Raw genomic sequence first — 16,066 nt, 5'->3', positions numbered from 1 at the left:
AATTCAGTAGCCCCATGTTTTCGGATTCTATCAATCTGGGGCTTATTCGACCTTATTTGGTCGATTCACGGAGGCATTGTAGGTATGGGGTGTGTTTGTTGGGAATGGAGGTTGTGGAACAGTAGTATTAGTTCGAATGTATTGGTTGAACCAATCATTCATCACGCTATAAAAGGCTTGCCTAGCCTCATCATTCGGATTGCTAGCAACAGGTTGAGAGTCCGCCGCCGCTGTCCCTTGTCGGGAGCAGCGCCACACTCTCCACATCATCGCCTATCGCTCGGTTGGGATTGGGATCTATTACTATAATAAAAACAAATTCAAACGTCAGAAATCACCACACTATCAAATAATCACATAAAATGGCATGTATAGCTAGACCCAAACGCATTACGGTAGTCCTAGAATCGACTAAACCGTAGCTCGATACCAATAAAATTGTAACACCCGTGCAGAGTCCGTTATCGAATCGAACACAAGGTGCACACAGACTTAACTATTTTCACAGTCCATTTAGAAATTTCCAGACAAGCTGGTTACTGCATCACTGTCGCCTTAAAAATCATATCTTGAGTTTCAGAGCTCGAAAATTTGTTTTGTAATTTTTCCCTGAAACTACACTCATATTTCCATCTACATATTTTTTTCTAGAATTTTTTGTCGAGCCAATTGGTACAGTTTATTAGTTAAAGTCTCCCCTATCCCAGGGTTCGACTACACTGACCTTTGTGCGTTACGAATTGAATATCTACTTGTAAAGGGCATTAATACTGATTCCGTTTGTTTCTATAGAAACTAGACTCATAGAGGAATCTATACATATATGGAATGAATCCTAATTATCTCTGGTTAATTTACAATGAATTTCCAAAGTCGGAACAGGGGATTTAGAAACCGTTCTGGCCCTGTTTCACGAGAACTTTAATATCTCTTAACATGTAACTCCTATGACCGTTTCGTTTCTTCCATATGAAAGTAGACTCATCAAGGTTCATTTACATAATTTATTCACTATTTAATACCATTCCTACTATTTTTAGTGATTTTTCACATCCACATCACTGCTGCAGTCAGCATCTGTCTTTAAGGTAGGCTTTACCTATTTCATGATTTCCATGATTCAATTGCCCCTTTTTGCATACATAGCACAAAGTATGATCATGATTAACCATTCCAATGGCTAATCGTTTCAAAACAATTCCATACCTCACAATGATCGACATACAAACGATTATAGTACTATACTAAAAACGATATAAGCCATTTTCGCATGGCTATCCAAGTTTACACAAAGCGGAAAGGTACATGACCTTCAACAAAAGGGTAGTCCTATACATGCCATTTCAAAGTTCAACCAAAATTATACCAAAATGGAGGCTTTGATAGTGTGGATGACTTGACTTCAATGATCCCGAATCCGATAGCTAACGAGCAAAATCTATAAAACAGAAACAGAGAAAACGGAGTAAGCAATTTATGCTTAGTAAGTTTGAGCAAGAAATTCCAGCACAACAAAAGCATAGCATTCATAAAGCTAATGGATAATTTCATATGCACAAATTCTCAATATCATACTCATTTCACATTCCAACCCCTATGTTCATACATAAGGGATCACCTTAGTCAAATACCGGAAACTCATTACTCGACTGAGCGAATATTATTCGAAGGGAATCAACTAATTCAAGCTCATATGAACATACCTCATTGCTGGAATTTTTTTCAAGCGCATTAACTGAAATTTTACAGCAAGATCGCTTATTCTAGAATCACGTACCTTCAGAATTTAACCGGATATAACGACTCATTCAAATGCCTTCGGGACGAAGCCCGGTTATAGCGACTCGCACGAATGCCTTCGGGACTTAACCCGGGTTTAGTAACTTGCCCAATGCCTTCGGGCTTAGCCCGGATTTATTAACTTGCACGAATGCCTTCGGATCCTAGTCCGGATATAGTCACTTAGCACAAAGCCTTGGGACTTAGCCCGACATCATTCAATAACCGAGCACAATTATCAATAAATTATGACACATTCGTATTTCATTTTCAATAGCAAAACTCAAACACAAGGCACTTTTTACACTTGCAATTTCGGCTCAATAGCCACACACAAAGAGCATGATTTTAATTTGCTTTAAACATGATCTAATCAATTCAGAATTTAAGCTCTATTACTCAAGAACTTACCTCGGACGTGGTCGAACGATTTCGACGGCTATTCGACGACTTTTTCCTTCCCCTTATCGGATTTAGCTCCCCTTTGCTCTTGAGCTTAATTTAACAAATAAATTGGTTTTATCATTTGAGCATCGAAAGAGGAATTCAAGATACTTTGTGACAGCCCAAAATTGACCCTAGTCGGAAGGTGGTCTCGGGACCACAAAACCGAGGCATAAAAATAATTAAAAATTTATTTTGATGCCTATAATATGTGTGTGCTCATGTATGACATTTTATGATGATTGATTTAGTGTTATAAGGGTGAATTCCACAAGAAAGGACTTAGTAATGAACTTTGAAAGTATGATAGGAAATGTGTGATGACTAATTAAAGCATGCATGCAAAATAATGGACTTGCATGTCAAATTCCCCTTTATAGGTGGTGGCGGCCATGACAAGGGAGGATGGGCTAAACATGTCATGAAACATGTTTTGTTGGTGCATTAGGGTGAAATAATAAACAAAGGTGTATGGGTGATAAAAATGAAAAAAAAATGTGTGTGAGTGTGGTAATCCCCCCATTGCCGTGAGTTGTAGAGAAGGAAAGAAAAAATTTTGTTCATCCTTTCTTTGAGCCAAAACTAAGGAAGAAGGAGGATTTTTGCTTCATGCTTGGTTTGGAAGAGATCTAGAAGGAGATTTGGCTAAGTTTGCATCAAGATTAAGGTATGTATGAGGTTGTGTTAGGAGTTTCATGCATGTTTTGGTTGCTAACTTGATGTGCATGTTAGCCATGGCTCAAATCTTTGTTAAGCCATGGAAATGGTATTTGGCCAAAGTTGTTATGGTGATAAAGCCATTGCATGCTAAGTGTGAAGCTTGATGATGATGCATGCAATGATGGATTGTCTACTCTTGAGTAAGATTTTGAGCTTTCTTTTGTTTTATCATGATTGAAGTTGAAAAGGAGCATGATTGTCATATTCGCCATGATGCATTCATGAGCATGGTTCATGCTTCTTGCATGTTAGTTAAAATTTGTATTTTGGATGGCTATGGACACCTTGAAATTCGCCATGCTCATATATGTATATATGTTTGCACATGATGTTTTGGTTATGAAGGAAGTGATGAATAAGTTTGTTTAAAGAAGAAGATGTTGAAGAATAATTGTGAAATTGTAAGCACATTCTACCTAGCACACATATGAGTGCTTGATGCTATATTGTAAGTTTTGAGCTACAATATGCAAAGCATTAACTAGTAAAATGCATGCTGTTTTTGTGTGGTATTAAGTGCATAATTGGCCTCAACATGGACAAGTATATTCGGCCTTGGGTAGCCTATTGAAGGCCTTAGCTTTTCCTTGATGCTCGAATAAATTGTATTGAATTGCTTGATGTAGTATAAAATGTGCATGACCATTGTGTATTCAAGCTAAAGAGTGGCCATATGACCATTTAAATTCCTTGTCATATTCGGCCATAAGCTAGCACAATGAGGTTTTAATAAATTGAATTTGTTTGAATTAGCTCAAGAGCTAAGAGGTCCACAATTGGACAAGGGGAAGGAAAAAGTGATCGAATAGCCGTAAAAGCCGTTCGACAACATCCGAGGTAAGTCCTCAAGAAGTGACCTTACTTGAATTATGTGAGATGAAATATGGATGTGTATGATTATTGATTATGTGTGTATGAGTATTTGAATTCCACCCGTGCTAAGTCCCGAAGGCGAATATGCTAATGATTATAATTGTGTTTGAGCCTTAGTAAGGAAAATGAAATATGTATGTCCAATGATTATTGATGTATGTGTGCATGAGAAATTGAATGATATCCGGGCTAAGCCCCGAAGACAATTATGCTGAAAATTATATCCGGTTAAGACCAAGGCAATTGTGCTAGTAGCTATATCCGGGCTAAGACCCGAAGGCATTCGTGCAAGTTGTTAAATCCGGGCTAAGACCCGAAGGCATTTGTCCAAATCGTGATATCCGGGTTAAGTCCCGTAGGCCTTGGTGCGGGTTACCATAACCGGGCTATGTCCCAAGGCGATTGAGCGAGTAGCGACGTCGGTTAAACTCCGAAGGTATGTGATTTGAAAATTATAAGCTTGCTGGAAAATTTCAGCTAATGCACTTGTGAAATTTCCCAATGACAAGGTAAGTGCGGTGTGTGCTTTGCGCGCTAGGAGTAAGAGCGTATGAATATCCGCTCCTATGATGGAGCGAGTTATCGGCCTTAATGAAGCCGTTATTTGTGTATGAACATAAGTGTTGGGATGGTGAAGTAAGTACGATTATGTGAATGTGCATTAATGAAATGATGCATTTGGTTATGTGAATGTATTGCTTTAATTAAAGCTGGTTATATTCCTTGAGACTTACTAAGCATAAAAATGCTTACCCCGTTGCTTTGGCTCTCTGTTTTATAGATTTCGCTGGATAGCAAACGGATTCGGGATCAATAAAGTCGAAGTCATCCACACTATCCACGCCTCTATTTTGGTATAAATTTTGGTTGAACTTTGAAATGGCATGTATAGGACTACCCTTGTTGGTTTAAAAATGTGGCGATGTATATGTATACGGCCATGCGAAAATGGCTCGTAAAAGGAAGCATGAACTTAGACTATTTGTGGTTTGAATGTATATATATGGTGTCATGATGTGATTATGGATCGGAAATGGGAGTGTTGGTCACATGATCAGCCATTGGTATGGTTAAAATGATCATATGTGAACCTATGTATGGCAAGACTAGTTGGTTGATGGAGACTACAAAAAATAGATAAGACCTACCTTAAAACAGATGCTGCCAGCTGCAGTGACGTGAATGTGAAAAATCACCAAAAATTGTAGGAATGGTATTAAATAGTGAATAAGCTATGTAAATGAACCTTAATGAGTCTATTTTCATATGGAAGAAGTGAAATGATCATAGGAGTTACATGTTAAGAGATATTGAAGCTATTGTGAAACAGGGCCAGAACAGTTTCTGGGTCCCCTGTCGCAACTTTAAAAATTCACTATAAATTATCCAGAAAGAATTAGGAGACATACCTTATATTTACAGATTCCATTTTGAGTCTAGTTTCATTAGAAACAAACGGCACCAGCATTAAATCCCTGTACAGAGAGATATTCAAGTTATACCGCGAGAAGGTCAGAGCAGTCGATCCCTGTAACATGGGTGACTTTAACTAATAAACTGTACCAATTGGCCTGACCAAAAATTCTAGAAATAAATCCATGGATGGATATATGAGTCTAAATTCAGGGAAAATTTACGAAACCAGTTTTCGAGTTTTGAAACTCGAGATATGATTTTTAAGGCGACGGTGATGCAGTCTTCCAGCCTGACTGGAAATGCCAAATTGGTGGGCAAAACATGTGAACTTGGCTTGTTAACCCCTCGTGTCTGACACCGGCGATGGTCTCGGGTTCGGGGTGTTACATACTTAGCCAATATATATACTCATTAGGCATCAAAGTCGCATATGTACGAAATCATGAATCGAACTCAACACATTAGTTAATATTCCTCTTAGCCGAATTTTCTAAGCCAAGAATAGGCATCAATATGCTTGCCTCTAACCGAATGCATGCACACCAATTTCCCTCATGTGGCGAATATACATGTCCATGTTGAGGCCAATTATACACTTAATACCACACAAAAACAGCATACATTTTACTACTAACGCATTACATATCGTAGCTCAATACACTTCTCTCATTTACTTCATAATCGAGACATCATCACAAGCAAATATACACCTTGAAATAGCATATATGTCATACCAATACATCGTGTGCAAACATATATACATATATATATGCTAGAGCCGAATCTCAAGTTGATTGTAACTAAACATGAACAAAATTTCAATACACAAATCTTACTTTCCATGCAATGAGCATAAATCACACTTATGGATGTACCATGGCGAATACATCTCAACACCATAATTTTGGTCATGATTAAACAAAGAACTTAGTATCTCATTCAAAAATGCTAAAAGAAAATCTAAGAGTCCTCAATCCCCATCACATGTATCATTATCAAGCTTGATATTTAGCATGCAATGGCATTAACACCACATTTACTTTGGCCGAATTTCATTCCCATGACATAGCAAAGATTTGAACCATGGGCTACCAAGAACATCAAGCTAGCAACTAAAAACATGCATGAATCTCATGGCACAACCTCAAACATACCTTAATCTTGATGCAAGTATAGCCAACCTCTTCCTAATCCTCTTCCAAAACAAACATGAAGCAAAATTCCTTCCTTCCTCTAGTATTTTCGGTTAAGAGAGAATGAAAAGATGGATGAACAATTTTTTTTTTCTTTTCTCTTCCACAATGCACGGCAATGGGGGGTTTCACTCACACACACACATTTTTTTTTCTTTCTTTATTACCCATACTTATTTGTTTATTGTTTCTCCCTAATGCACCAACAAAACATGTTTCATGACATGTTTAGCCCATGATTCCTTGTCATGGCCGGCCACTACAACTTGGGGGGGGAATTTGACATGCAAGTCCTCCCCTTTGACTACATGCACTATTAGGTCCTTATAGATTAGCCTTTCACTTTTCAAAAGTGTCACACAAGTCCTACTAACTGAATTCACATGCAATCGGCTAAATCGGAACATGAAATTTTCACACATTCATAATTACATATTCTAGACAATAAATATTACATTCAAACATTTCGGTGACTCGGTTTAGCGGTCCCGAAACCACTTCCCGACTAGGGTCAATTTTGGGCTATCACATTCAAAACTCGGCTAATACACAAAAATACACTAGTAATCAAATACTAACATTTGCACTTCATCTTACTACCAATTCTCATCTACTTCCTACCATGGCCGAATGCATCAAGACACCATACCATTTCAATTTTGGTCATGGGTTAAACAAAGAACTTAATGTCTAACTCAAAAATGCTAAAAAGAAAATCCAAGAGTCATCAATCACCATCACATGTATCACTACAAAGCTTCACACTTAGCATGCAAATGACATCAACACAAGTCCACCTTAGCCGAAACTTAGCTCATCTTCATGCCTCATCACCACAACATCAAACACCAACCAAGAAGACAACACCCATGGCCGAATATCATCTCCATCTCATAGCAAGGATTTAAACCATGGGCTAGGTAGAACTCAAGCTAACAACTAAAAATATGCATGAATCTCATGGAACAACATCAACATACCTTAGTCTAGTGAACCACCATAGCCGATTTTTCTCCAAGCTCTTTCCCTTCTTTTTCTCTCTTCTATTCGGCCAAGTTCAACAACATGAGAACTTTTTCTTTTTTTTTTTCTTCATCATTCTCCTTTTCATTATTTTATTACCATGCTCCTTATTTGGTCATTTCTAACATAAAGCATTAACACAACATGTTTATGACATGTTTTACCCATCCCATTTTGTCCACCCTCCTTGTCATGGCCGGCCACTACTAATTAAGTGGGGAAATTGACATGCAAGTCCACCCTTTTGATTACATGCAGTAATAGATCCTTATAGATTAACCTATCACATTTCAAAAGTGTCTCACATAAGTCCTATTATCTAAATTCACATGCAATTGACTAAATCGAAGCTTAAAACTTTCACACATTCATATTCACATACTTTAGACAATAATTATCATATTCAAATAATTTAGTAACTCGGTTTAGCGGTCTCGAAACCGCTTTCCGACTAGGGCCACCTTAGGGCTGTCACAACTCTCCCCCACTTAAGAAATTTTTGTCCCCAAAAATCTTACCGGTAAATATTCCCAAATAGATGGTCAGTCTGAGCGAATCATTCAGATACTTGAGGATATGTTGAGATGTTACATTCTCGAGTTTGAAGGTACATGGGAACAGTATTTACCTTTGATTGAATTTGCTTGTAATAATAGTTTTTAGTCGAGCATTAAAAGGGCACCATATGAAGCTTTATATGGTCACAAATGTCGTACACCTTTGTATTGGACTGAGCTCAGTGACAATAAGATTCACGTAATTGATTTGATAAAAGAAACCGAACAAAAAGTAAAAGTGATTCGAGATAGTTTGAAAGTAGCTTCCGATCATCAAATATCTTATGCGGATTTGAAAAGAAAAGACATTGAGTTTGAAGTCGGTGACAAAGTGTTTTTAAAGGTATCTCCGTGGAAGAAAGTGCTTAGGTTTGATAGAAAAGGCGAATTGAGTCCAAGGTTCATTGGACCCTATGAGATTACTGAGCGTATTGGATCGGTAGCATATAAATTATTGTTACCACCAGAGTTAGAAAAGATTCATGATGTGTTTAATGTATCGATGCTTCGATGTTACAGATCCGATCCTTTACATGTGATTCCTCCGTCTGAGATTGAAATTCAGTCGAATATTACTTACGAATAAAAGTCGATTCGTATCTTAGCTCGAGAGGTTAAAGAACTGCGAAATAAGAAAATTCCATTAATAAAAGTGATGTGGCATTGACACAGCATTGAAGAGGTCACGTGGGAGCCTGAATATGCTATGAGATGACGATATCCGAATTTGTTTAACGGTAAGATTTTCGGAGATGAAAATCCCTAAAGGGGGAGAATTGTAACAGTCTGGTTTTGACCCTAGTCGAAACAGTGGTTTCAAGACCACATATCCGAGTTAGAAAAATAGTTAAATATTATTTTCCATGTTTATGATATGTGAATGAGCATGTGTGGGAGTCCTGTATGAAAATGTCAATATTTGTGTGCTTAATTTTGAAAAAGGATCTAATCGCGTAAAATGTAAAAGTTACCTGCTAATTATTAAAGTGTCTATTTGATTTGTCTTACTAAAGGAAAATTCCTTATGATGATATAAGACCATTGAACATATGAGTGGACATTAATGGCCTTAATGAATATGAATTATATGTTAATTAATAAAGGTTAATATGGTAATTTAGTATATTATGTTAATTAAAATGAAACAAAAACATAAAATTGGCCATTTTCATCTTTGTTGGCCGAATGTAGCAAAAGAAAAAGAAAGAAAAACAGAACCTAGGGTTCGGCCTTTGTTTTAAAGATTAAGGTATGGATTTTGTTCTTTTTTGGTAATTTTTACATTTTTTTAACCGTTGTTTTGAATACTATCAAGCCTATGTCTCAATTTCTAATTTTGTTGATGATTTTGAAATATGCCATTGATGAAACTATGAGTTTTGTGAAGTTAGTTGTTGACAAATAGAAGATATGTTTTGGGTTTATATATTTTGTCTTTGGATTTTTGATGATTTTGAGTAAAATGGGCTAAAATGTGAAATAAATGAAATGTGTGGACTTGTATGAGTGCTATAAATATTCGGCTAAGCATGAGTATCTGCAAATTATGTATATTTTGTGATTTTGTGAATTAGGGACTAAACTGTCAAAATGTGAAAATATGAGGGTTACTTTGTGAAATGCCTAAATGTGTGTCTGTGGATTGATTTGAATGATTTGGTGAATAAAAGTGTTAAATTTGAATTTATATAGATCAATAATTAAAGAAAATGGAGTTAGATCGGGGAAAGTCAAAAGTTGTCGAGTAACCGATTACATTCATTCGAATTCGTACGAGGTAAGTCAATATACAATAAACGTGTTTGAATTGATTTATTATTGTTCATATGACATCTAATTGTGATGAATGATTATTCAAGCTTAATATGTGCTATTCGAGAAAGTATTGACAGAGTTCCGACGTCTGAAAAGCCCCGTATGAACCCTAGGAATAGTTAGGATACATATGTCATGACATAGGATTGGATATGTGTTTCCATGTAAGACCACGTCTGGGACGTTGGCATCGAATTATGTTTTACGTGTAAGACCATGCCTGAGACATCGGCATCGTATCTGATTTCTTGTAAGACCCTATTTGGGACAGTGACATCGATGTTTGATTACATGTAAGACCATGTTTGGGACGCTGGCATTGTATATGTTCTCTGAGCTATCCTCGTATCTTTACGTTTCTAAACGGTTCAAACAAGCAATCTGAGAAAATGAGTAATTTGGTGAAATCATATCAGATTCAGGTATGTCTACTTTGTATAGCCTATTTGAGAATGAAAGGTAAGTATTTGAATATGAGATTTGTGTTAGCATTGGTATACAAAGTATAAATGATTTGATGATATTTATTTGCTTTGAATGATATGTTTATTTGTATATGGCTTACTAAGCTTTTGAAAGCTTACTTTGTGTGTGTTTACATTGTTTTATGGATATCTTAGCTATTGTGAGCTCGGGGATCGTCGAGGATAGTCACCACACTATCGAACCTTATTTTGGTACTTTGAAAATGTATATATTAAAGTATGGCATGTATAGGCTAGAAGTTGTGGGATTATGTTTTATGATGTACATATTTAGCTATGTCATATCGCTGGTTTGTGTTTGAATTTATAGTTTGATAATGGTATATGATATGTGATGCTAATGTGAAATTGTGGTATGTTTTGGTTGGCCAAAAGAAATGATCAATGTTGAGAAGTTTTGGTAAGTTTTGAGCATTTGTTTGAATGACGTATTAATCATTTGTTTAGGTATGATTTTAGTTTAAGTTTTGTTATGAATTGATTGATGAATTGAGATTTGAAATGATAGATAATGTTATAGCATGAATTATGTATGGTTTGGTAGAGATATTGGCTGAAATGGTTATGCATATATGTTTGGTTTGGTGTTTGTAGGTTAACCCAAATTTGGCTGGCAAATTGGCTATTCAAATGGCTTATTTTTGTCCACACGCGTAAAGACACGGGCGTGTGTCTCAGCCGTGTGCGACACATAGCTATATGGCACGGTCATGTGTCCCCTGGGGTACTCTACAATTGTAAGTCAGGTTCGAGCACGGCCAAGGCACACGGGCATGTGGCTAGCCGTGTGGTCCAAGTCAGACTCGACCATGGCCAAAGCACATGGGCTTGTCTTGTGGCAGTATGAGCAAGTCAGTATGTATTTCCTATTTTGACACGGCCTAGACACACGGGCATGTCTAATGCCATGTAAGGCACACGACCTGATTACACGGGCATGTGAGCTATATTTGTTTGAAAAATGTTTATGTTTTAGGAAAATTTTGTATGTCATTGGTTTAGTCCCGACTCTTTTCTGACACATGTTTCAGGTCTTGAAAACCTTTATAAGGGACTCTATATTGATGTTGATCTCTGATGCTCTGATGTTTATGAAATGAAAGCTAAATGTTCCGATTCGTCTTGTAATGCGTTTAACTCTAGCCCAGTGACAGATACGGGTTAGGGGTGTTACATTCATGTAATTGGTCATTTTCTCCAAAGCTTCTACTAGCAATATGTTAATATGGAGTTGCTTCAAAACCTCCAAAAATCTTTTAAACTGACCATCTTGTTTAGAATTATGGAATCACTGTAGAAAAGGTAGAGGTGAACGGCCTTCTAATTGATGATATTGTTTTGCTGTGGCATTTCCACCAGTAAAATGATCTAATTTTTCTGTGACAGGCTGTTGTTTTACCTTTTCAGTTGCAGTGTTCTTTTCAGACAATTCTAAATTCTTTTCCTGGTCGAGTATGAAATTATCCTTTTCTGTTGTGGTATCTTGAACAACTTCATCCAACTGAGTCCCACTTCTAAGAGTAATTGCTTTGCAATGCTCCTTTCCTTGTGATCTTGGATTCTTAGAATCACTTGGCAAAGCTCCTTGTGGTCTCAAATTTAAAGCATTTTCTATTTACCCCACTTTATTTTCAAGTGCTCGGAGAGATGCAGTTTGACTTTGAATTACAACATCATTGTTGACCATATATTCCTTTAAAAAAACTTCAATGGAAGTAGAAAATGATGCTTGACCATATTGATTATTTTGTCTCAGCATAGGTGGAACATAACCAGGTGGTGCATTGTTGACATTTTGTCTTGCAGAATTGTTGAACTTTCCTACACCTTGATTACCCCAACTAAAATTCAGATTCTACTTCCACCCTAAATTATAGGTGTTGGATTATGGAATTCTATTTCAAATGAAATTACCCATGTAGTATACTGATGCTTGATTTGATGGCCATTCGTCAAACATATGATTTTCCTTGCAATAAATGCATGACAACTTTGCTAATTTCATCTCATGGAATACAGCTGAACTTTCATGCTTTTAATCATATTAGTGAAAGATGATACCTGAGTTGTCAACGAAGTGATTGCATCAAGCTCCATTGTACCAGCAGCTCTCTTGTCCATCCCAACTCTCGTGGTCGAATATTGATAATCATTGTTGGCAATCTTTTCCAAAATCTCATATGCTTCATTATAGGATTTATCCAACAATGTACCATTGGGAGGCGCATCAAGTACCATATTTGTATGTGCATTTAACCCATTGTAAAACATCTCCATCTAAGTCTAGTGCTGGAATCCATGCATTGTACATTTCCAAATTAACTCCTTAAATTGTTCCCAAGCTTCATATAGCGTCTCGTCCTCTATCTGTCAAAAATATGTGATGTCATTTCGAAGCTCGGAATTCATAATAGGTGGGTTATACCGTAGCAAGAACCTCTGGCAAAGATCATTCCATGATGCCATTATTCCTTACTGAAAAACATTTAGCCATGCTTTTGCACTATCTCTTAAAGAATATGGGAATAGCTTAATGCTCAAGGCGTCTTTAGGAACATCCTACTATTTTAATCAATCAAATACTTCTAGGTCCTAAATGTAATCGTAGGTCTTCAGTGGGTAGTCTATCGAACTTTCCTTCAGTGGGTAACAATAGATTGGGTGAAGTTAGCTTAGGCTAAGTTACTTGGAAATTGATTTCTAAAAATGGATTGTCCTATACTCTATTTTTTTTTTGTTTTTTGAAATATAGTAAGTATCATTTAATGCCCTTAGGGATTTTGAAACCAAAAATTAGTTAAATTTCTATGACATTTTGTTTAAATAAGTATGCACTCTAATGCTTAGAGTTGCTAAGTAGGTCCACATCACTTTGTTTGCTCTATCATGCTATTGATTAGAAAGGAGGCACTAAGTAAGTGTATGTGATATAATTTTAGGGGCATTCTGCTGTAGCAAAGGACTGAATAGCTAAAGAGGTAGTTGTATGCTCCATACATCTTTTTAGTTAAAGGTCTTAGTTTCATGAGTGACTTTTGGTTTAAATTGTGACATGATGAAGTACAGTGATTTGATGTATGCTCTATCGTGATTGTCAAGTCAAAAACATTTTTGTGACATAAGTAAATCCCCTAATATGGTTTCTATTAAAGAAAAGGAAAAAGAAAAAAAAAGAAAGGAAAAAAAGAAGAATAAATAAATGAATATGTTAATAATATACTTTCATATAGGCTTAAAGCAAGTTACTTCTGTTTAGGTAATGAATGAACTAAGTGAATAAAAATCTATTTTCTATAGGGAAAAAAAAGAATGCATGGATACTTAGGAAATTTTTTTTTTAGGACTGAGCAAAACTTTGGCATTTGAATCAGTTTTAGGAAAAGAGCATATTGTCAAGAACAAAGGTATAAATTATTTTTTGAATAGCTAGGCAATACAAGAAGGTTTTTTGCCAAGGAAAAAATGGGGGCATTCATCCATTTAGGTGTATTTTTCTTGAGGACAAGCAATAACTCAGGTTTGGGGGTGTGATAACTCTTGAAAAGAGTTATATTTCATGCCTTTAAACTTAGCTAATTGCTTGTAATTAAGTACATTTTGTTACATTTTAGGACATTTTAATTAGCATTTTTAATATTGCATTAGGACTTGGATTGTGTTGGAATTAGGTGGTTTTAATTGCTCGTGGTGGAGTTTTTTATGTGTTGGTATGGCAAGAACAGGTTTTGGAACAAGGAAATAAATGAGTGAAGTTTTGTGAGGGTAAAGTACAGATAGTTTGCCAACATGAATGCCATGGTAATGCCAGGAAGACCAAGTCAACATTTTTCACACAACAGTTCCAAATCAAATTCAAATTTGTACCAAATAAATCCCCCTAAAAGAGGAGAAGATAATCACAAGCTATGAGCTGACCCTAGCCTAATTATCTATAAAAGCGAATGAAGGGGACCTCACAAAATGCGAAAAAAAGAGTGAAAAAAAAACAAAAAAGCATAAAGGAAAGGAAGTTGAAGGTAGTCCTTCTTAGCCATCACAGGACGTTGTGCTACTGAAGTGTGGACTAGGCAAGCAAAAGCTGTTTCTTGAAGTTCTTCTGTTACTTCCATTAGTGTTCCTTCAAAAGATTGAATTGACGTAGTTTAACACAATGTCGGATAATTTTTTTGTTTGGAATTTTATTTCCCAGCCTATGAGCTAAGTCTCATAGGGTTGGGATTACTTTTGATGAAACCTTAAACTATTTTTATGGATGCAATATATATGTAATTTACTTTACCGTTTCATTTGTTTGTTTTTATTTCTTAATTAAAATGAAAATGATATCTAGACATAGAAGACTGTTCGCATACTTATAAATTGATTTTAATTGGTTGGACTAGTTGGATTAAAATTAAATGAAATGAGCAAGTATTTGATAGACACTTGTAGTTGACTCTAGACATAGAGTCACAATCATATAGAAGGAACCCATGCAAGATATCTAAAAATCCTATAGGAACGGGATAGGTAACTTGAGGTTTTGCTCTCACGAGAGGCAGGCCATTTTAAAACTCTTCTGTACAGTAAAGTAGATACGATTTTGCCAAGGCATTATTGACAGTAACGGTCGATTCCAGGTAATCTCAACCTTTCGAATCAACATCACTCTATCCTTATTATTTGTCGTATTATCTTTGCCACAACATATTTAGTTGTTTATTTCTTTGTTTACATTCTATTCGGATAATCACATTCATTATTTCCATTACATTTTTGCGCTCACTCTTGCCATAGTATTTCCAATTATTCATCACTTCCATCTATCACAGATATCAAGTAACGCCCCGAATTTTGGGCTTAGAAGTATTAGGTCTTGAGCATGGGAACAGTTAGGAGGTTTATGTAAGAAAGTGACACAATTGTGTATCTACTTCAGTGGTCAAGTGTTCTGGGAAGTGTCTGAGAAGTCTTAGGTTCAAGCTTTGGCTTGTGCAAAAGTTTTGTTTTTAATATGAATAAACCTTGTCTCTAGTCAATAGTTTCTTAAATAAATGTGGGTATTTTATGTCAGAATGGGCTTGATGGTCTAGGGGATAGGTGGTATGTTACTGTAACCTGAGGTCTGGAGTTCGAGTCCTGCTATACACAAAGTAAGTTTTATTTTGTTGGAAGTGCGGTGGAAGTGTTCTAGGTTGGCTCAAACTCTAAGGAGTTTGAATGGGGTTCAACTTGGTTGGTTGAGAGATTGCAGGAGAGATTTGCGGAGTGGATCATGGAATGGGGGAGTGGTGGTGCAAAAATGGGATTCTCTTCAACCATTGACTTGTCTTTGGTGTCCCTAGCCGTACGGTCATGCTTTTCCCCATTTGCCGAATCCCTTGAGGTCATTTTGTCGAATCTATTTTTGCTACTTTCTTGAATTCTTCCCTTCTTCTCTTCTTTTCTTTCTTCAAGCATCTATTTTTCTGCCATTTGCACTAGGGGTTTGGGTTCATGTCCCTGCAGTTTCGTCCTCTTTACTATCTTCTCATCTCTGTTTCTCTTTTACCCTCATTAACCTTTGTCGAACTCGTGTTCTTCCCCTCTCCCAATCGGTCCTCAACATTCACCTTCTCCTTTTGTCACTGACCGAATACCCCTTTCTCTTCTCTCTCTATTCCTTTGTCTTTTATCGAGTTTCCCTTTACATTGTTAAAGCCGAATATTTTCTTCCCTACCCCTCTTCTGCTTTCGGTTTCTCTCAAAAGGGGGGATCGGCTTTCGTGTTTCTTTATTCCAT

General features: G+C 36.5%; 1 non-coding gene across 1 annotated transcript; it reads left to right on the top strand.

Annotated features, from left to right (window-relative positions):
* Positions 1–12,598: 12,598 nt before the first annotated feature.
* Positions 12,599–12,705, top strand: LOC128281567 (small nucleolar RNA R71). The gene has a single exon (XR_008271803.1). It is a non-coding gene; the product is annotated as a small nucleolar RNA R71 (small nucleolar RNA).
* Positions 12,706–16,066: the final 3,361 nt, after the last annotated feature.

The sequence above is a fragment of the Gossypium arboreum genome, chromosome 1 (assembly GCF_025698485.1).
Source record: "Gossypium arboreum isolate Shixiya-1 chromosome 1, ASM2569848v2, whole genome shotgun sequence".
NCBI lineage: Eukaryota > Viridiplantae > Streptophyta > Magnoliopsida > Malvales > Malvaceae > Gossypium > Gossypium arboreum.
This window is presented reverse-complemented; position numbering and strand designations above follow the sequence as displayed.